This window comes from Zootoca vivipara, chromosome 6, assembly GCF_963506605.1.
Source record: "Zootoca vivipara chromosome 6, rZooViv1.1, whole genome shotgun sequence".
NCBI classification, from domain to species: Eukaryota; Metazoa; Chordata; class Lepidosauria; order Squamata; family Lacertidae; genus Zootoca; species Zootoca vivipara.
In genome coordinates, this window is record NC_083281.1 from 12,863,659 (window position 1) to 12,885,880 (window position 22,222).

Below are 22,222 nucleotides of genomic sequence, written 5' to 3' on the forward strand. Positions count from 1 at the left end.
GGCAGATAAAAGGAAGGGCCTTCTTCATGCGGTGCAGACTTAACTGCGGAACTCACTCCCGCAGGAAGCAACAACAGCCACCCACCTGGGTGGCTTTAAAAGAGGATGGGATCGATTCATGGAGGAGGGTGGGACCGATTCATGGCTCTGCCTCTATGGTCGGAGGCAGCAAGGCTTCCGAAACCCGGTTGCTGGGAACCGCAGGAGGGGAGAGGGCTCTTGTGTGCAGGACCTGTTCGCGAGTTTCCCCAAAGAGCTTTCCCCAAAGAGGGGTGCTGGCTTGATCCAGCAACTCGGCTCCTCTGCTGTTCGTAACAGCCTCCGCCAGCACGAAGGGCACCAGAAGAAGAGGAGGAGGAGGAGGAGGAGGAGGAGGAGGAGGAGGAAGAAGAAGAAGAAGAAGAAGAAGAAGAAGAAGAAGAAGAAGAAGAAGAAGAAGAAGAAGAAGAAGAAGAAGAAGAAGAGGAGGAGGAGGAGGAGGAGGAGGAGGAGGAGGAGGAGGAGGAGGAGGAGGAGGAGGAGGAGGAGGAGGAGGAGGAGGAAGAAGAAGAAGAAGAAGAAGAAGAAGAAGAAGAAGAAGAAGAAGAAGAAGAAGAAGAAGAAGAAGAAGAAGAAGAAGAAGAGGAGGAGGAGGAGGAGGAGGAGGAGGAGGAGGAGGAGGAGGAGGAGGAGGAGGAGGAGGAGGAGGAGGAGGAGTTTGGATTTGATATCCCACTTTATCACTACCCTAAGGAGAGCTGGACCATAAAGAAGGCTGATCGCCGAAGAATTGATGCTTTTGAATTATGGTGCTGGAGGAGACTCTTGAGAGTCCCATGGACTGCAAGAAGATCAAACCTATCCATTCTTAAGGAAATCAGCCCTGAGTGCTCACTGGAAGGACAGATCGTGAAGCTGAGGCTCCAATACTTTGGCCACCTCATGAGAAGAGAAGAATCCTTGGAAAAGACCTTGATGTTGGGAAAGATGGAGGGCACTAGGAGAAGGGGACGACAGAGGACGAGGTGGTTGGACAGTGTTCTCGAAGCTACGAACATGAGTTTGACCAAACTGCGGGAGGCAGTGGAAGACAGGAGTGCCTGGCGTGCTATGGTCCATGGGGTCACGAAGAGTCGGACACGACTAAACGACTAAACAACAACAAGGAGGCTCAAAGTGGCTAACATTCTCCTTTCCCTTCCTCCCCCACAACAAACACTCTATGAGGTGAGTGAGGCTGAGAGACTTCAGAGAAGTGTGACTAGCCGAGGAGGAGGAGGAGGAGGAGGAGGAGGAGGAGGAGGAGGAGGAGGAGGAGTTTGGATTTGATATCCCGCTTTATCACTACCCGAAGGAGTCTCAAAGCGGCTAACAATCTCCTTTCCCTTCCTCCCCCACAACAAACACTCTGTGAGGTGAGTGGGGCTGAGAGACTTCAGAGAAGTGTGACTAGCCCAAGGTCACCCAGCAGCTGCATGTGGAGGAGCAGAGATGTAAACCCGGTTCACCAGATTTCTACAGCTCTTACCCACTACACCACACTGGCTCTCCACAGAGGCTGGGCAAGGCAATCAACTGATCTCAAGCACTGTCTTCAGAGAGAGGGAGGGGAGGGAGATCAATTTCAGAGGACAGGCGCACCCACTGCCCCAGCAACCACCTTGACGCGCCCCTCCGGATGCTGCCTACAGGGGCAACAGCAGCTCTGCTCCAAAACCTCTGGAGGGCACCAGTTCGGGGAAAAGCTGGGGGTGGAAAGACTCCCAGCCACCATTGGCTCCACTCCTTTGTTTGCTGGAGATATTTTTATCCTGCTCTTCAGCCAACAAAGCCTTCCCAGAGCAGCTTACATAAAAGCAAATCAATAAAGCCATTGCAACAATTAATAACATCATAAAGCCAAGCAAACAATTACCGGGGGGGGGGGGGGGGGAAGCAGCATGGCAGCCAAGTTCTAAAAGGACACGGTAGGGCACCTGCTTGGAATGCAGATGTAAAAGGGGGGGTCTCCCCAGCATTGTACCCGGGACCTTCTGTACACCAAGCAGCTGTTCTGCCCCTGTGTTGGAGCCCTTTCCAGATCTCTAGTGGACTGTCTACCCTTTTTAAGCAGATGGCTCTCTGTCATGGCTGCTTTAGCTGAGATTCCTGCACTGTAGGAGCTTGGGCTAGATGTCTCTTGGGGGTCCCTTCCAGCTCTAATGGTAAAGGTAAAGGGACCCCTGACCATTAGGTCCAGTCGTGACCGACTCTGGGGTTGCGCGCTCATCTCGCATTATTGGCCGAGGGAGCCGGCGTACAGCTTCCAGGTCATGTGGCCAGCATGACAAAGCCGCTTCTGGCAAACCAGAGCAGCACACGGAAACGCCGTTTACCTTCCCACTGTAGCGGTTCCTATTTATCTACTTGCATTTTGACGTGCTTTCGAACTGCTAGGTTGGCAGGAGCTGGGACCAAGCAACAGGAGCTCACCCCGTCACAGGGATTCAAACCGCCGACCTTCTGGTCAGCAAGCCCTAGGCTCAGTGGTTTAACCACAGCGCCACCTGGGTCTACACGTCTATAATTTTATCACAGCCAAGCCAGCTTCAGCAGAGATCCATGAGAGCAGGTGGAGGAAGAGGAGGCAGCAGCAGCAGAGGGAGAGCCAGAGCACTGACTGAGTTCTGATCCAGAGTGTAGTTGCTGAGCGACAACTTGCACCTCCCATCTTATCCACCTGAACCAACACAGGGCGCACATGCTGGTGAAACTGAACATGCTCCCTTTGGCAATGCTACAACAGGGGAATATTCCAGAAAATGCAGAGACGATGGCCCTGAGGAGAGCTCCACAGGTAAGAGTGTGGTGCTGATAACGCCAAGGTTGCAGGTTCAATCCCTGTAAGGAACAGGTGCCTATTCCTGCCTTGCTGGGAGTCGGACTGGATGGTCCTCAGGGTCCCTTCCAACATAGATCTTTGAAGATCTATGTTCTTTTGCACTGCCCCTGCAATCAGACAATATGGTCCAAGTTCATTCATCAGCCAGTTGTTATCAGGGAGTGGCATTCAGGCGAAGGGTGAGGTGGCTTTCCTTATCAGGACAGAGATAACAAGGAAAGAGTAGCCAGGTTTCTGCAACACACAACAAGGATTTGTGAATGCTATGCGCAGCGTTGACGTTGGCGGTAGATGCAGGTTTTGCTGAGAGGTCTTATTGCAATCCGGCATATGTGCCAAGAAAAGAGAGAGAGAGAGCGCAGTTGCTGAGTGCCCCCGCCAGACGTCTCCCTTGCTGCAGCCCTCCCCAAAAGACACACACTGAAGCCAGGCTGACGGCTGGCACTCTGTGGCAAGCCCACCCCCCAGTGATGCAAGCCCACCCCCCACCCCCACCCCATGGCCAGGCTGCAACAAAGGCTCCTTTGCAGGGAGGAAGAAAGGAGCCCTGAGCCCTGAGAGTACCCAAGGCAGTCCTGTTCCTTCATGCTTCCCCCCCCCCAACCCAACACACCCTTTAACACAGCGACCGTTCTCAAGCTGAAGACTTCTTCCCCGACATCAGACTCCTTCTCAAGTCAGGAAGAAGCCATATAAGCAAAACCACACAAGAGCTAAACCATACTGAAAAGGCACATGTGCATATAGAATTGAAATGAGGAGGGAGGTTTTGGCTCAGGGGGCTTGGGAGCAGTGTTCAAAATCTGACAGGTGCGTTTTGCAACCAGCGCAGGTCCAAATGGGTCCACAGGAAGATCTCTGGGCGCCAAGTTGGTGACTGATGTCTCTGGCTGGCTGGCCCCTCCGGCTTTCTTAAGAAGTTCAGCAGAAGAGCTCATTTCTATCCCATGGAATCCATGGTTCACCCCCTCCCCTGTTAATCCCTACAACGACCCTGTGAAGGAGGCGAAGAGGTTGTGACTGACTCCAACAAGGTCACCCAGTGAGCTTCATGTCAGAGTGGGGATTTGAACCCTCATCTCCCAGGTCCTCATCCGACTCTCTAACCACTAAACCACACTGCCTTCCGAGAGTTCTTCAGCTATTGGGCAGCTCTATAAATTAAGTAGGTAAGTAAATATGGGGAAAGTAACATGTCACTTAGAGAAGGATCTGAAATACTTTCCCGGAAGCTCGGATTTGTTTTATTCTGGAGTTTTTCCCACCATAAAAAGGCACCTGTTGTGGGGACTGCAACCAAGGTTTAAGGTAAACAAATAAATAAATCATTGGGAACAGCCATGCCCCCCCCACAACACACTGCAGGTCTGAGTCTAAGCAATGACCCCCCAGCAAGCAGCCCATCCATAAAACAGCCCTTTGCGTAATGAGCTGTAAGATAATCCGTGTATCTTTTCATTTATTTATATTTTACTTTGGCAAGTTGGGGTGCAGCTTCCCACGGTCCTCAGGATCCTTCCCCAACCAGAGGCTTGGCCAACCTAGTTGCCTGATGTGTGTGCTGGGGGGGGGGGAGCAGCTGCCACCTGAATCCTCCAGAGGCACCCACTTGCTTGCTCCCTACCTTTTCACCTCCACCGGCTCCTTCCAGCCCCCTTGTTTTACGCGCAGCAGGACCACACCACTCCCCCCCACTGGCACTTCCAAGGCATGGGACCCACTGAGGTCTCCCCAAGAAAGGTGCCGCACTGCTGCGGCTTGGACTAGGTGACCCTCAAGGTCCCTTCCAACTCAGCAGTGCTGGGATTCTAGGATTCGAAGCACTGGGAGTTGGGGGGGGGGAGCCTGCCCAGTCCTGGAAGCTCAGCCCAGCTCAGTAATCTCGGGGAGCTTTGCCAGCAGGGTGAGAGGGGGAGCCCCACCCCATGAAAAAAATCCTGCGCTTGGCACAGAGCCTCCGATGGATGCAGTTCAACAGGACTTTTATTTATGGCTCTGCTGCCAGCCCCGTCTTCATGGCAACTGCTTGGGGGGGGGCATATACACAGATGCTGCAAGAGGGAGGGAGGAAGGAAGGAAGGAAGGAAGGAAGGAAGGAAGGAAGGAAGGAAGGAAGGAAGGAAGGAAGGAAGGAAGGAAGGACGGACCCCAGGGCTGCAGGGGATGGGGGGGGGAGAGAGAGAGAGGAGAGAAACGTGATCAGGAAGAGCAATGGCTGCCGCAGCTACAGAGAGGACAGGATGCTTTCTGCCTTTACTGCTAGGGCTCTCCTCCACTACAAGGACAGCAGGCTGGGAGGGGGAGACTTTCCCTGCAAGGGAGATCAGAAGGAGCTAAGGACCGAGAAGAATGAAACACGCCATGGCACAGGGAGAGCGTGGCCCTTCGCTTAAGGGACCCACAGGCGAACAGGGACAGGGCAGAATCTGCCCATGGCACCCCAGCCAGTCCTATCCTGCCCAGGACCCACCCAGGGTGACCCCGGACCACTTCTGCTCATTTCTCCACCTGTGGGCAACCAGCATTCCAGCCCCCCTCCGTCCCCACGCAACAAGGGCCTAGTTCTCCATGTGGATTATAGAATTGTATAGAGTTGGAAGGGACCCTCAAGGGTCATCTCGTCCAATCCCCTGCAAGGCAAGAATCTCAATTTAAGCCCCCCCCCAAATCCAATCTGAAACCATACCAGACCCTCCCTAGCTTTGCAAATGTGCTTGCAATTATTATTATTTTGCAGCACCAATAGAAGGATATCTCAGCAATATAATTTCAGACTGCAGTTTATTATGATGATGATTATCATTATTTATTACCTCCCCTTCAAGAATCAAAACACAATATTAAAAACAGTTTAAAACAACCTCCTATTCTTGATTCGCGATTCTTGTTTTTTGTATGCTGTTTTTCTGTTTTTTCTTTTTAATTGATTGAGATTCTTTTTTTGTTTAATTTTGTATTATATGATTTGTATTAAGAGAGTGATTGCAAATATTCTTCTCTTTCCCCCCTCTTTTGACATTATTTCTTGTGCTGTTTTTAGGTTTTTGTGTTTTTTTTGTTGTGCTCTCTTTTGATCTCTGTAACTTTTTTAAAAAAAATAAATAAAGAAGTTTTAAAATCGGGAAAAATAAATAAATAAATAAAACCACCTCCCATCAACAGAAATAAGGTGGGTCCCAAAATTATGCACCGCTAGTGACGAAAACCAGGGTTTGCTTTCAAAATGATTATATCTATTATTACATTTATCTATTATTACATGGCTTACTGCATAAAAGTTCTCAAGGTGACTTGTAATTCTCAGTTGGTCCTTTCATAAGCCACTTTGAGTTTTTTGTTTATTTTACAATCAAGCAGCCTATAAATATTATGAAATAAATCGTGATTGTAAAACGCACAAGAGTTTAAAAGCAAGCCAGAAGAGCAGCATTATTTGCTGAAGGCGCTCGACAATAGGAAAAGAGGAACACCCCAACAGGGGTCATTATACCACATGATCCCAATTAGGAAGGAAATGCCTGCAGGGTAAAAGCTCATTCTGACATAGAAGAAGAAGAATTTGGATTTGATATCCTGCTTTATCACTACCCGAAGAAGTCTCAAAGCGGCTAACATTCTCCTTTCCCTTCCTCCCCCACAACAAACACTCTGTGAGGTGAGTGGGACTGAGAGACTTCAGAGAAGTATGACTAGCCCAAGGTCACCCAGCAGCTGCATGTGGAGGAGCAGAGATGTAAACCCGGTTCACCAGATTCAGAGTCTACCGCTCTTAACCACTAGACCACACTGGCTCTCAAGAAAGCTAGAAAGATAAATTCCCCACACAGAAAAAGCCAGCCTGCCAGGGAGAAGGCTAGGCCAGAGCCCTCCTTCTGCTCCTCCTCCCTGACCAGCTGCCTTTCTAGGTGCAGGGAACCCTCACAGCCAATGCAATGGGGCCTGCAGAACTCTTGAGTCTGCTTTAGGGTGGATGGAATGAAAGCTTTAGTTGAGATTCCTGCATTGCAGGGGGTTGGACTGGATGACCCACAGGGTCCCTTCCAACTCTCTGATTCTCAGCCCTGCTCTGAGATCATCAGTGGCTCCCTGTTTGTGAAAAACTCTCCCCAGGAAGATTCAGCTGGTGCCTTCATTATACATCTTTGGGCACCAGGGGAAAATAATAATGTCCTTTTAAATGTGTTAAGGAAGGGGGCATTATTGGGTTGTCTTTGTCCTTATTTTTATTATGTATTTTGTGTTTCTTATACAGTGGTAGCTCGGTTTACGAACTTAATCCGTTCCAGAAGTCCATTCTTAAACTGTATCCGTTCTCAGACCGAGGCATGCTTTCCCTAATGAGGCCTCCTGCTGCCTTCCACCGTTTGGTTTCTGTTTGTAGACTGAGGTAAAGTTCGCAAACCGGGACACTACTTCCAGTTTTGCGGAGTTCGTAAACCAAATCGTTCGAAAACAGGACTGTTCTTAAACCGAGGTATCGCTATATTACAATCGTCCTGTGATCTACTGGTATAGAGTGGTATACCAATTTATGCAAACAATATTTATACAAATAATAAATAAATAAACATTGTGAGATCTGGCGGACAGGCTTTTTCAAGGCTATCTGGGGCCTCCCGTGAGGATAAACAAGGCAGTAAAACCGGATTAAGCTTCCCGAAGAGGAGGAGGAGGGAGAAGCCACACAAACAGATGCTCTCACACCCGTTAATAAGATAAAAACCAGCAAGGCCAGATTATGGACCAAGGAAGCTAATATTCAGAAAAAGGATTAGTAGGGGATCTCTGCAAATCTAATTTTGCAGGGGGGGGGGGGAACCACCAACAAGTCCGGCAGTGAGAGCAGATCGCCAGCTACCCGTCCTCCTTCCAGGAGCTTTTCCTCCTAAACAACCAACAGCAGCTCAACAAACCGAGCTGAGCAGAAGCAGATTGGTAATCCCTAGAGGAGCAGGAGGAGAAGAGAAGGCCTTCATTTTTGGACTCATCTATCCATCCTTCTGCCCAACCCCAGAGGGGAACCTTCCCTAGGGAGCAAGGGTCTCCAGATGGGACCAAACAGGAGGAAGAGCTGGGCCCTGGGGTGGGGAGTGGCCTTCATTCTGCAGATGCCCACACTGTTGCAAAGGGTGGGCGACATGTAGGCAGGATTGCAGGTGGGCCCAGGGAGCCTGGCCACTTGGAGAGTCTGGAAGACTCTTCCGCAGGAAACCGGGGCAGAGGGGGGGGGAGGGAGGGAGGAACAGTGTTGCACCCACAAATGCATCTCCTTGAGAAAGCATACCTGGTGCCCCTCCAGGAAGAGAGGCGCACCCTGTGCCCATCAAAACAGAAGGCTGGGCTTGCATTCATTTGCTGATACACCAGGCCTGGGATGGGTGGGGAGGGCAGATCCATGGAGAAACCCTCTCTTTGTCCCCCGGGTTAGAAAATCAGATATATCAGCTAATTGCCACGTGGCACCTTAAACCTAAGTTACAGTTGCCACAAAGGAACATCTAGGCACCTTTTTCCAATGGGGTATTTTATTGTTGTTTTTTTCTGTACTGCTTTACATTTTAAAGAAAACAACCTCAAAGTGGTTCACAACACATTGCTTAGGCCATCAAATAAAACAATCTGGAATAAAACAAATTCAAGCATCAACAAGGAGAGTATTTCAGGTCCTTCTCTAAGTGACATTTGGCTTTCTTCATATTTATTTACCTACAGTGGTGCCTCGCAAGATGAATTTAATTTGTTCTGTGAGTCAATTCGTTTTGTGAAAAATTCGTCTTGTGAATCCCATAGGAATGCATTGAATTTTTATATTTTTTTGGCCCATAGGAATGCCCATGCATTCCTATGGGAAACCGCAATTCGCTAGATGAATTTTTCACAAAACGAATTCATCTTGCGAGGCAACCTCCGATCGCAAAACCCATTCGTCTAGCGAAAAATTCGTCTAGCAGGGCATTCATCTAGTGAGGTACCACAGTACTTAATTTATAGAGCTGCCCCATAGCAGAAGGACTCTAGGGAGCCAGTGGGTGTAGTGGTTAGAGTGTCGGACGAGGACCTGGGGGATCAGGGTTCGAATCCCCACTCCATCATGAAGCTCACTGGGTGACCTTGGAGTCAGTCATGGCCTCTTCACTTACCTCACAGGGTCGTTTTAGGAATTAATGGGGGGGGGTTAACCATGCACGCCTTGGGATATAAATGCAATGTACAAGCTCTTCTGCTCATCTGCTTAAGAAAGCCAGAGGGGCCAGCCAGAGGGAGATGCCAATCGCCAACTTGGCACTCAGAGATCTTCACAGGGTCGCAATTGGACACAAACCAGGTGCAAAACACATATGGGGAATTTCTAGCTCTGCCTCAATGTAAAGCACACAAGCAGGATTCGAGCATGAGAGCTGTCTACCCCCAGTCCCCGGTGGTCTCCAGAAACTTGGTACCCAGAAGCACTGCTCCCTCCAACCTGCTGTTTCTGCCTCCAGGTGCAAATGCCTTGCCTGGATTTGGAAGGGAGCCTACAGGTACAAAGAGACACAACCTCTGGCATGCGCATCGCCCAGGCAAGCCTCTGCCTGCCCCTCCGGGAGCAAAGGGTGGTGGCTGTGCATCTTCCGAAATAAGGACTCCTCCAGGCTAGCTTGCACAACAGGTGAGCCTGGCACGGCTCCCAGTTCACCTGCTCAGGAATTCTGAAATGGCAGGGCCGTTCAGAAACAGCTCCTGCTCAATCTGAACTTGCAAAAGGTTTGTGGGCGGGAGAGAGAATGCAACAAGAACCTGTTGAAGTGTACACAACTCACAACGGCTTTGAGGCAGAGGGGGCCAGGTTTCTGCACCACCACAACCACATGTCTAGCAAGAGTGGTGCATGCTCTAGTTATCTCCCGCTTGGACTACTGCAATGCGCTCTACGTGGGGCTACCCTTGAAGGTGACTCGGAAACAACAACTAATCCAGAATGCGGCAGCTAGACTGGTGACTGGGAGCGGCCGCCGAGACCACATAACACCGGTCTTCAAAGATCTACATTGGCTCCCAGTACGTTTCCGAGCACAATTCAAAGTGTTGGTGCTGACCTAAATGGCCTCGGTCCAGTATACCTGAAGGAGCGTCTCCACCTCCATCATTCTGCCCGAACACTGAGGTCCAGCACCGAGGGCCTTCTGGCGGTTCCCTCGTTGCGAGATGCCAAGTTGCAGGGAACTAGGCAGAGGGCCTTCTCGGTGGTGGCGCCTGCCCTGTGGAACGCCCTCCCAACAGATGTCAAAGAGGAAAAGAACTACCAGACTTTTAGAAGACATCTGAAGGCAGCCCTGTTCAGGGAGGCTTTTAATGTTTAATAGATTATTGTGTTTTAATTTTCTGTTGGAAGCCGCCCAGAGTGGCTGGGGAAACCCAGACAGATGGGCAGGGTATAAATAATAAATTATTATTATTACATGTGAAGATCCAGGTCACTCACTATTTGAGGAGCAGGTGTGGGCACCAGGTTGCAGAAGGAGCAGCCAAAATAAATCCTCAAATAATTCTCCACGCAATGGGCAAAACAGAGGGAAACTACTTCCAAACACCATGGTTTCATTAACATCAAAAATCACTCCTGCTATACTCACAGGCTAAATATCTGACTTAGTATGATCTCTTATTAAATATGCTCCTGCCACAGTGTCAATCAATCAAGATGGTCAAGTGATTTCATTTAATTCTGTGACCTTCAGGGGACGGAATATCACACACTTTTTCAGAGACTGAAGGTGGCAGGAAAGAGACCTAGCGTTTAGTCACTATTTTATATGCAGGGTTTCTATACTGCCATGAAGTTATTGGGGCAGCTCACCAAACGAACAAAACTATGGGGGAAACAACACAAAACATAAAAATCAAGAAATAAAATCAAAAGCAGCATAGTCTTTCAGCCGTCTGGCCCAAAAATGGCAGCTGGGCATTCCATTTTGGTGACTGCAACCCTGGATAAGGAGCCTTTTGGCACCTAGCTTACATCTCTGAGTTTCTAAGGCTGAACACAACCCACTGAACAAGAGTCTCCCCACATTTCATGAAGGGGGGGGGGGTTTGGAAGCAGCCTGCCATGTTTTGAGAAAGGGGATTCCTCCAAGGAGCAGGAAATCTCTTGCATGGTGGTAGGGAGGGGGTTGGATTACTGCAAGACATTATATTTGGGGCTGCCTCTGGAGACAGTTCGGAAACTTCTGCTAGTGCACAATTCAGCAGCCAGGCTGCTCCCCAGGACTAGACAGTTTTGAGCATTTTGCACTGATACTGGCCTGACTGCCCTGATTGCCAATTAAGTTTCCAGGCCCAATTCAAAGTGCTGGTGTTGACCTATAAAGCCTTCAATGGCTCAAGACCCCAATAACTCAAGGTTGACTAATTGGGAACGGGGCCTTTTCTGCAGTGGCATCTTGTCTGTGGGATGCTCTCCCCAGGGAGGTTTGCCTGGTGCCTTCATTATACACCTTTAGGCGCCAGGCAAAAAGCTTCCTCTTTAACCAGGCCTTTGGCTGATTGACACCCAATGCCCTTTTAAAATGTGTTGGGGAGGCAGGGGGTTATTGGGTTGTTGTTTTATTTTTATTATGCATTTTGTGTTTTTATATTGTGGTTTTATGCTGCAACATCAAAAAAACCAAGATCATGGCCCCTGGTCCCATCACCTCCTGGCAAATAGAAGGGGAAGAAATGGAGGCAGTGAGAGATTTTACTTTCTTGGGCTCCTTGATCACTGCAGATGGTGACAGCAGTCACAAAATTAAAAGACGCCTGCTTCTTGGGAGAAAAGCAATGACAAACCTAGACAGCATCTTAAAAAGCAGAGACATCACCTTGCCTACAAAGGTCCGTACAGTTAAAGCTATGGTTTTCCCAGTAGTGATGTATGGAAGTGAGAGCTGGACCATAAAGAAGGGTGATCGCCGAAGAATGGGTGCTTTTGAATTATGGTGCTGGAGGAGACTCTTGAGAGTCCCATGGACTGCAAGAAGATCAAACCTATCCATTCTTAAGGAAATCAGCCCTGAGTGCTCACTGGAAGGACAGATCGTGAAGCTGAGGCTCCAATACTTTGGCCACCTCATGAGAAGAGAAGACTCCCTGGAAAAGACCCTGATGTTGGGAAAGATGGAGGGCACAAGGAGAAGAGGACAACAGAGGACGAGATGGTTGGACAGTGTTCTCGAAGCTACAAACATGAGTCTGACCAAACTGCGGGAGGCAGTGGAAGACAGGAGTGCCTGGCGTGCTATGGTCCATGGGGTCACGAAGAGTCGGACACGACTAAACAACTAAACAACAACATGCTGCAAAGCGCCCTGAGACCAGCTGTATAAAAAGGGGGGGGCAGGAGGCACCATGGGAAGAATCATCATTAAACAGATGTGGAGGAGCTTCCTGATGAACATCTTTGAAGTTTTGTCTGTGAAGTTTTGTTTTAAATGCAGGAGAAGAAGTCTTACCAGAAGATGCAAGGGAACGAGCCCCACCCCCCACCCCAACCCAAAGAAAATCCCATTGAAAGGGAAAGAGCTAAGCCTCTGTAATGGACAAAATGCCTCCAAGGCTACACCAGCCTCCTGAAATGGACATCAGATGCTGAGCAGGAAGGAAGATGTGCCAGAGCAGAAACGGGCCTTTGTTCCCCCATAATGGGGCGGGGAGGAGATTTGAACTCCCCCATCCCCATCCCTTTCTCTCTCTGCTGCCCTCAGGAAGACCAGAGCAAGCTGGGTAACAACAAAGAATTTATTTCCACTGTCATTAAGCGTCAGTCATCATCGCCAGGGCAATTTTGCTTCAGGAGGGAAGGAGGGAGGAAGAAAGAAGTCGCAGAGGACAAGAAAGGAGGAAATGTTTTGGCCACCCCAATTCCAAACCATTCCTCATCATCGGTTACATAAATGGGAGATAACCCTAAACTGGGGGCCTGAGCTGCAATTTTTCATGTGTAGGAAATTTTTGGTGCAAAAAAGTGGGGTGAACCAAGATTGCCAGCGTTCCCACCCGCCCCCCTTAAAAAATCCCCTCCCATAAACATAATCAAGCAGTATATAGATGGCCATCTGTCAAGGATGCTTTAGTTGAGATTCCTGCATTGCAGGGGGTTGGACTAGATGACCCTTGGGATACCTTCCAACTCTACGATTTTATGATTCTGTAAATTTTATGAAATAAACAACCTCATAATAATAAAATTCACTGAAAAAGAAATGGCAACTAGACATTCTGTTTGGTGTTAGAAACTCATATATAAAACCTATCTCGTTAAACCTAAGTTACAGTTGCCACGATGGAATGTCTAGGCACCATTTTTTACACTTTGAAGATGATGAGGATGATTCGTTTCATTTCTCTGTATTTCAAAGAACAAATCTCAAAGTGGTTTGCAACACACTAGAACAGGCACCCCCCAAACTGCGGCCCTCCAGATGTTTTGGCCTACAACTCCCATGATCCCTAGCTAACAGGATCAGTGATCGGGGAAGATGGGAATTGTAGTCCAAAACATCTGGAGGGCCGAAGTTTGGGGATGCCTGCACTAGAACATCAAATAAAACAATCCGGAATGAAACAAACTCAAACATTCAAGGGAAATATTTTGGATCCTTCTCTAAGTGTCATTTTGCTTTGCCCAGTTGCCAACAGACGTGGTCGCAATTGGAGGCACCAGTTGCAAAACATGCCTGGCTAATGTCTAAGGCTGATTCCGTGGTGGCAACCCTAATCTAGGTTCAAGGTTGGCAACTGGTTTATATATCTGTGTTTCTAACGCTGACAAGAAACCCAGACTGAACAGGGAAGGAAGGCTCCATTTTCTGACTTGCACACCAATGGCCCTCTGCAGTTTGCCGCCTTCATTTCCAGCAGAGAAAGCCAGGAAGTTTTTTTCACAAGAAGGCAATAAATTAGAAGGAAAGATGACTCCAACTTCCTGACAGCTTTTCTCGCCCAGAACTACGTAGAAAAATAATTCACGGCAGCTGAGGAGAAGTTTCTTGTGGAAATTGTGCCCGGAAGACCATCCCAGGGGTTGTTTGATGCCCACCAGCTGGGCCCCACCTCCTCCAAGGACCCTTTCTCCACCCTTGAGTTCCCCAAGTCAAAGCGATTGAACCCTGCAGGAGAGAGGACTTCTTTTTTCCAGCACTTCCAAGAAAATATCTGAAGGGTGAAGTCATGGTTTTAAGCTCCATTGATAATGAAAACAAGGCAGGCCAATCTGGTCAGGAGAGAGGAGCATTAATGCAGGATGCAGATAACAACAACAACAACAACAACAACAACAACAACAATTATTTATACCCAACCCATCTGGCTGGGTTTCCCCAGCCACTACGTATAACACATTGCAATAATTGAACCTTGAGGTTGCCAGGGCATAGACAACAGTAGACTATCCCAGTCCAGATAGGGGTGTAGCTGGGCCACCAGCCAAAGCTGAAGGTTTTAGGCACTCCAGGCTACCTGAGCCTCAAGCGACAGCAACGGATCCAGGAGGACACCCCCCCCCAAGCTGTGCACTTGCAGAAAGGCTTCACTGATCCCCTTCCACCTAACTTCTCTCCCTCTCCCTCTCCCTCAATGCCAATGGTGGAAGCTACCTTTGGAGGTGGCATTCCCTGGGAACCTCGTCCAAACAACCCCACATTACTTCCCAGGGCTGTCATGAAAACGCAGGAAAGATATGGCGCTTGGTACAGAAATGTGCCAACTCTTTGTTGCCCTTCTGCACAAGGGCAAATTTAAAGGCTCTTGCTCACCTGGAAGCTCACCTGGAAGCTCCTGCCCTCCCAGCAACCACACTCAGTTGTCAATTACTTTTAACCCCAAGACAAACTCTGCAAATCTGCACAAGGCCCAGGCGACTGACTTCCAGCAGCCCCCTTAACTAGCAAGTCTATTTGGACCATTTAACTTTTCAAAAAGAGAAATCCTACCATGTGCCAAAGGGGGTGTCATTTCTTGCATCCCAAGAACAAGATCCTGGTTTGAAAACAAACCCTACTTCCTTAAAGCTGACTTTAAGGACACCTTCCCTTCCTCTTGTTACATCACAGAGGCAGTATTTCAGAAAAACGTTTTGGAGCAGAAGTGCTCAACACCTCCTCAAAGGACAAACAGCGGATGTTACAAAAGGGAAGCGCTAAATTTAGGCCAACTTCCTTCTAAGAAACGAGTAACACTTGGCAATCACTGAAGTGATGATGCAGCCCCAGGCGGGCAGGGTGGCATTATTTCACCAACCTGGGAACCTGAAAAGCAGGAGAAAAATAGTATTAAAGTAATTTATCTGTATTCAGATAGAAATCCACTCTGGCGGTGCTTTTCAGAGTCACCCAGAAAGAGAACGAGAGGCAAAGGGGTGCAGATTTCCAACAAGTTGGGCGGTGGAGACTGCAAGTCTGCAGAGTTCTTTCCCAAACCTGGGGGACTGTTTGCTGCAACAATATCCAGATAGCACCAGGCCAGGGAAGGCTGCATTTGGCTGCTTTCAACCCCATGCATCCATCAGTGCCCTACCGTCGCTGCTCTTCAGGCAAGGAGCCTCCCCTCCCCAGCCCTGCCGGGAGAGGCTGCCAGTTACTGAAGCTTGACGCGCACACATCTCCTCATCAAGATCATCAAGAGGCCCAATCTCTGTTGATACAACTGTGAGCGCACAAACCACGCAGATCCTGGAAGAAATCCTGAACAAGAGAACAGATCTCTTTCTCCAACAACCATCCAATGCAAATAATGCCTTCCACGGAAGCAGGTGTAAATAGGTGTTTTTTTCTTAAAGAGCAAGTGTTGCCCACACAACTGTAGGACTAGGTTCTGCTCTCCATCCTATACAGCAGTGTTTCTCAACCTTTTTTGGGCCAAGGCACACTTGTTCCATGAAAAAAATCACGAGGCACACCACCATTAAAAAAGTTAAAAAAATTAACTCTGTGCCGCCCTATATTGACTATATTATTATGACTGTAAGAAACACTTGCCAATTGCTGTGTTGGTTGCAATCTCCTGTAATAAGGCTTCACAAGCCGCTGATTTCTCTGCCAGCACAATCCTTTGCTCAGCAAATTTCAGGTTGAGCTCATCCAGCCAGCTTCTTTAAGTTTGTCTAAAACAACCCTCCCGTGGTGGTGGCTGTTGAGAGCTGCGCTCGCCCCGCGTCGTGACCCGGCCGGCTTCCTTTCTGGCGGGTTAGGGTTTTGTATTGGCGGCCGCCAGGCACGTGACAATGCAAATCGCCCTTCTCGTCGCCGCACGTCACGGCACACCAGCCAGCGTCTCGCGGCACACTAGTGTTGAGAAACGCTGCTATACAGTACACCCCATTCAGACAGAAGTTTCAACCGGCCTCCAATTTTCATGTTTCTCACCTCTGAAAGAGTATCTTTCTTTCTGTGCTACTCTGCTTCAGACTCCCTACGAATTCTCCATGCACAGCAAAAAGAATAAGCCTGAGCCATGGCATCACATGCACATACAACACATATGCCATATCGTGGGATGTAGCAGATGAAGCGTGCCTAGGCTGCCCCTTAAAATTAAATTACACCAACAGTACAGCCACGGAAACAGGGAGATGAGAAGAATATAAAGTTATCAATTTTTAAAAGCATTATCTTGCACTGTAAACTGCTCCAAGTGACCAAGAGAGGAAAGCAAACTATAAATCTGACACAAAATAAACCAGTGGATGCAGGGACCTTAGAATTTACAGTTTCTCTCTGCATTAGACAAGCCAAACACCTGCATGTCTATTTATTGTTGCTTATTGAATTTATATCCTGCCCTTCCTCCCCAGGGCGGCAGACAGATCCACAACTTGGAAAAGCAGCAATGATGTCCTGAAACAGATCAAAACGTTCCCAAACCAAACACAATTAATAACATTCTGAAAGCAGCTGAGAGAGAAAAAGCACTTGGCACACGGCAGGTAAAATTGGCCATGCAGGTAAAATGCAGCTTTTTGCAGCAGCTTTCAGGGTGGGGAGTAGCCAAACTGCCCTTGCCTCCCCGTGGGACTCCAGCACCCATTTTCCATCCTCATGGCGCCCATCCAGAAAGAGAAGAACAGACCCCAGCATCAGCCCCTCAGCTCACGAACAACAGCTCCACACACACACACCTCTCCAAGCCCCACACAACCCCTCTGGCTCCATCATATCCCTTGCAAGCAAGCCAAGTCACGAGCAGACTGCACCCAGTGGCAATGAGTTGTTTGTCCAAATACTGGGTTCGTGGGGAATGTTTCCCCCCTGCATTAATTAGAGGGCACCAGTCCCCAAGACCTTCCTTTATTTCATTGCGAGGGGCTCATTTCTGGAAGAGCAATAACCAGTGTTGGAAACTGCCATTGTTCTAGGCGCATTTTGCAACAGGGAATTTTATTAGCGTAAGCAGTTTCTGACCTCTGGGCACAGTATTGCGCCTAAGATTTCAGATTAAAAGTGGAAGGAAATGAGGACCTTTTTTCTGCCTTCCCCCTTTCAGCTACTCTCTGAAGACTGGAGATGAGTCCCTCTTAAGAATATTAGGAGGGTGGGCAAGGGAAGGACTAGAGTCTAGAGACCATGTGAAAAAGGAACATAATATTTTAGCTGCAGTTCATTGATTTTCAGCTTTGTATTCTTATTTAAAAAGTGTGCCTAGAAATTCCGTTGTTGCACCTATAACTGAGTTTAAGGTGCCCTTTAGCTCCTAGCTTTCATATCTCAGTTTCTAATGCTGGTAACGTGTGTTAACAGCAGCCCCACGCTGCCAAACAGCCTTTCTCCACCTGGGATGTATCCCCAGCTAAACACTCCAGTGTACTTACAGGCCTGGTAAGTCCAATGAACCCATGATTCAGTGCTAGAAATCTCCCAGGTGCCAGGCACGTTTTGCTACTGACACAGGTTCAATTGTGACCACGCAGAAATCTCTGGATGCCAGACTGGCAACTGACATCTCCATCTGGCACCTGGTCCCTCCAGCTTTCTTAAGCAGGTCAGCAGAAGAGTTTGTTCATTGCCTTTATTTCCCACCTTTTTCTCCAAGGAGTCCATGGGTTGACCCCCCCCCCCTCTGTTAATTCCTACAATGATCCTGTGAGGTAGATTAAGAGGCCATGACTGACACCAAGGTCCCCCAGTGAGCTTCAGGACTCAGTGGGAATTTGAACCCTCATCTCCCAGGTCCTCTAACCGCTGCACCACACTGCCTTCCTAGAGTACTTCCGCTATGGGGCAGCTCTATAAATTAAGTAGGTAAAACAGAAGTGGGAAAAGCAAAATGCTACTTAGAGAAGGTTTCCCTTGGATTGTTTTATTTGATGCTCTAATGTGTTGTAAACCGCTTTTGAGGTTTTTTCTTTAAAATATAAAGTGGTATAGAAATGAAATGAATAATAACAAAAAATAAAGGAGCCTAGACATTCTGTTATGACGATGGCAACCATGTAATCCATTCGAGAAGACCATTCGACTTCTGAAACATTTGACAACCAAGGCACTGCTTCTTGCACTCAAGCAGAAGCCACGTCAGATGTTCGGGTTCCGAAAAGCGTTTGGAAACGGGAGCATTTACTTCCAGGTTTTCAGAGTTCGGGAGCCGAAACGCTTGAAAACGGGGCTGTTTGAGAACCAAGGTTTGACTGTATGTGTGAGTTTCTAACACTGCCAGAATTGTTGGGGTCAAAAAGTGGTATATGAATAAATGAGACACAATAATAGAAGAATTGTAGAGTTGGAAGAGGCCCTGAGAGTCATCTAGTCCCACTCCCTGCAAATGCATAGCTATTCCATACAGGGATCAAACCTGCAACTTTGGCATTATCAGCACCACACTCTAAGCAATTGAGCTAGATGTGTGTTGTCTGGTACGCAGGCTGAGACCCTACCTGCCCGCGGACTCGGACTGTCTTGCCAGAGTGGAGCAGGCTCTGCTTATCTCCCGCTTGGACTACTGCAATGCGCTCTACGTGGGGCTACCTTTGAAGGCGACCCAGAAACTGCAACTAATCCAGAATGCGGCAGCTAGACTAGTGACTGGGAGTAGCCGCCGGGACCACATAACACCGGTCCTGAGAGATCTACACTGGCTCCCAGTACGTTTCCGAGCACAATTCAAAGTGTTGGTGCTGCCCTTTAAAGCCCTAAACGGCCGCGGTCCTGTATACCTGATGGAGCGTCTCCACCACCATCATTCAGCCCGGACACTGAGATCCAGCACCGAGGGCCTTCTGGCGGTTCCCTCATTGTGAGAAGTGAGGTTATAGGGAACCAGACAGAGGGCCTTCTCGGTAGTGGCACCCGCCCTTTGGAACGCCCTCCCAGCAGTCAAGGCAATAAGGAACTATTCTACTTTTAGAAGACAACTGAAGGCGGCCCTGTTTAGGGAAGTTTTTAATGTTTGATGCTGTACTGTTTTTAATATTCGGTTGGAAGCTGCCCAGAGTGGCTGGGGGGGCTCAGCCAGATGGGCGGGGTATAAATAATAAATTATTATTATTATTATTATTATTATTATTGGACTATAATTCCCATCCTCCCTGACCACTAGCTAGAGATGATTGGAGTAGGACTCCAACAACGCCTGCGGACCCAAAGTGGAGACAGGCTTCTGTAGAGTCCAGAAGCTGGCCTTACCCCCTCTGCCGGAATTCCTCAGTGACCCTCACCATCAAGGCACTGTGTGCATGCACAGGAACCCCTTGCCCTTCTCAAGCATCTTCTGCAATGACTACTTACGTGTTCCAAGCCCCAACAGCCCCCCGCCCTCCCTGCAAAGTGCTTCCAGTCTGCTATCTAAGGGCAAGATACTCTTCTCCACGCAGCTGGGGCTGCCCCTAAGATCAGAAGAGAAGCCAGATACCCCAACGGAATGCCCAGCAACATCCCACGGGCCCAGGCCGTGTTCTTCATCTTAGTGGGCAGGCAGGTGGAGCTCCAGCTACAGATCCCCACCCTGCCAGTGAAACCTGCCCCTCCCCCACAAAAAGCAGTCCACCTCATATCTTGTGACGGGGAGTTCCAGAAGTTCATGCTGTGCCTGCAATGCGGAGGCTGCTGACACCACATGCAAGCCCCCCCCCCGCCCTCCTTTTGAGTGCCCTTTTCGGATCAGCACAGAAGCCGCTCAATCAACATGCAAGCCCCGCCCACTGAACTGTACAGAAACCCCTCCTTCATTTGATAGGCCGCTCCCCTTCAATGCAACACACAGGCCCCTCCCGCTTTGACGACCCCTTTGATCAGCACAGAAGCTGCTCCTCCCTTGGAAAGGCTCCCTCCTCTCAAGGCCCCTCCCAAGCCTACTGTCCCCTCCCCTTTATCAGCATGCAAGCCCCTCCCACTTCCTATGGTCCCTCCCCCTCAAATACCTACAAGCCCCTCCCACCTTCCATTGTCTCCTCCCCCTCCCCCTACACGCCCTCCTCTGTGGCCCCGCCCCTTTCCAGCCCCGCCCCTTTGCCTTACAGGGCGGTGCCACATAAGTCCCGCCCCTGAAGTCCTGGAGACCCCCCGCAAGGGGCGTTTCCTTCCTCGGCCCCGCCCCTCACAGGTGCCCACGTGACCTCCCCCTCCACCCTTCCGCGTCACCCTGAGGGCGGCGGCGGCGTGAACCGGGCGCTTCTTACCCTCTTATCCTGCTCGTCTTTTTCTCTGCCTTCCTTCTCTCTTCCTCCTCGTCCGCCTCCGCCTCGCCGCTTCCCCCGCTGCTACCGAAGCCGCCTCCTCCTCCCTCGCCCTGCCGCGCTACCCAACCTGCTGCCAAGTCCCGAAACCGGGCAGGGCAGCCCCCCCGCCGTCCGCTCCCGTCCTCCGTCAGAGGGGCGATGACCGACGGCGCCACTCGGCCAATACGCGCAGCGCGTCCCTCAGCGCGGAGGCGGGACTAGCGCTCAAGCTGCGCTTTTAGGTTGTCCCCGCGGGCGCGGGCGGGGGAAGAGAGAGGGAGCACGGAAGCGGCCAATCAGGGCCCGCGAGGACGGGCGTCGGCGCGCGAGGAGTGAGCGGAGCCTCGACTTGTATGCAGATTGCGGAGGTGGGCCAGACTGCGCATGTCTTTTTGCATGAGAGAAAAAGGCGGGAAAGAATAGGGGATGGGCGAGGTGAAAAGACGACGGAAAGAGAGAAGACCCATAAATACTGCATATAACTAGGATCAGTGTCTATTGTCCATGTCTATTTAATTCACAGTTTGCATCATAAAGCCTTTAAAATCTTAATAATGCTATTTAACTATTATTGTTTCAAAGCATAAGTACCTCAAAGACTTGAAAATAATTCCTATTATTATTATTAAACTTTAACAAATAATAATTATAAAATCATTACGGCTTTTCTCCCAATTTGGCCTCGGCATTTGAAGAACGACAACTGATCAAAAAAACCACCAAATAATGTTATGTATTATTTTTATTTATTAAATCTGCACAGGCGGTTTGCAATGAAATCATGATAGGAAACACAAAATATGTTCTAGAAATAAGAACAAAAACAACTCAATAATCCCCAGAGAAGCAAAAATCGGAAGGCAACCCTTGAAACGCAGAGAAGGAAGCTGAGGCCCAAAATATATGGGTGGGTGCAGAACAAAATTCCTGTATTTGGGTGGCAACCAATATGTGCAAACTCAGGAGGATATTGAACCCAAAGAGAGGAAGAAAAACCTGAGATTATTAGGCAAACAAAGCAGACGATCAGCTTTAGTGGTGCATAAATTTAATGCATAAAAGGTTGTTTTCATTTTTTAAGAAAAGCCTTTCCACAAAGGAATAATAATAATAATAAATAATAATCTCCCATCTGGTTACAGGTAGGTAGCCGTGTTGGTCTGGATCGAAGTAAAATAAAAAAAATTCCTTCAGTAGCACCTTAAAGACCAACTAAGTTTTTATTTTGGTATGAGCTTTCGTGTGCATGCACACTTCTTCAGATACAGTGAAATGGAAGTTTCCAGGCACTTATGTAGAGAAGGGGTCTTGCCAAATGCAAGGTGGTTCCTTAAAATGAGATTCAGAACACTGAGTGTCTTCTATTACATATAAAAACGAAATAAAACACCGTTTGCGGCCATTTTGTGGATCCCTCAAAGCCTGCAGCCCTGGAGACAGCTCTCAATCTCCAGTCCCCCAACGAGGAGTCTTAGATGGCAATAAATTGGACAATAAACTTATTGCAATAAATGAGTTTGCTTAAGTTGGACTTCTTCCCAGCTCAAATCAAAGATTCAGCTCAATGCCCACTCCCAGATTTGCCGCTTGGCTGGCTGCACTTTCAAATGTCCAAAAAAGAAAATTTAAATGAACACGTTTTGCATATGGAGAAAGATCCCCGCAAGAACTCCCATCTCGTCTTCACTTTTCCTGTC

General features: G+C 48.8%; 1 protein-coding gene across 2 annotated transcripts in view; it reads right to left on the bottom strand.

The window, feature by feature from the left end:
• Positions 1–20,751, bottom strand: part of GNG7 (G protein subunit gamma 7) — a 77,226-nt gene extending 56,475 nt beyond the window's left edge. Inside the window, exon 1 of one of the 2 annotated variants that reach the window (XM_060275433.1) lies at positions 20,487–20,751. The gene's annotated coding sequence lies outside the window, so the exon portion shown is untranslated. The remainder of the gene's footprint in view (positions 1–20,486) is intronic. The other variant, XM_035118263.2, reaches the window with a different exon arrangement.
• Positions 20,752–22,222: the final 1,471 nt, after the last annotated feature.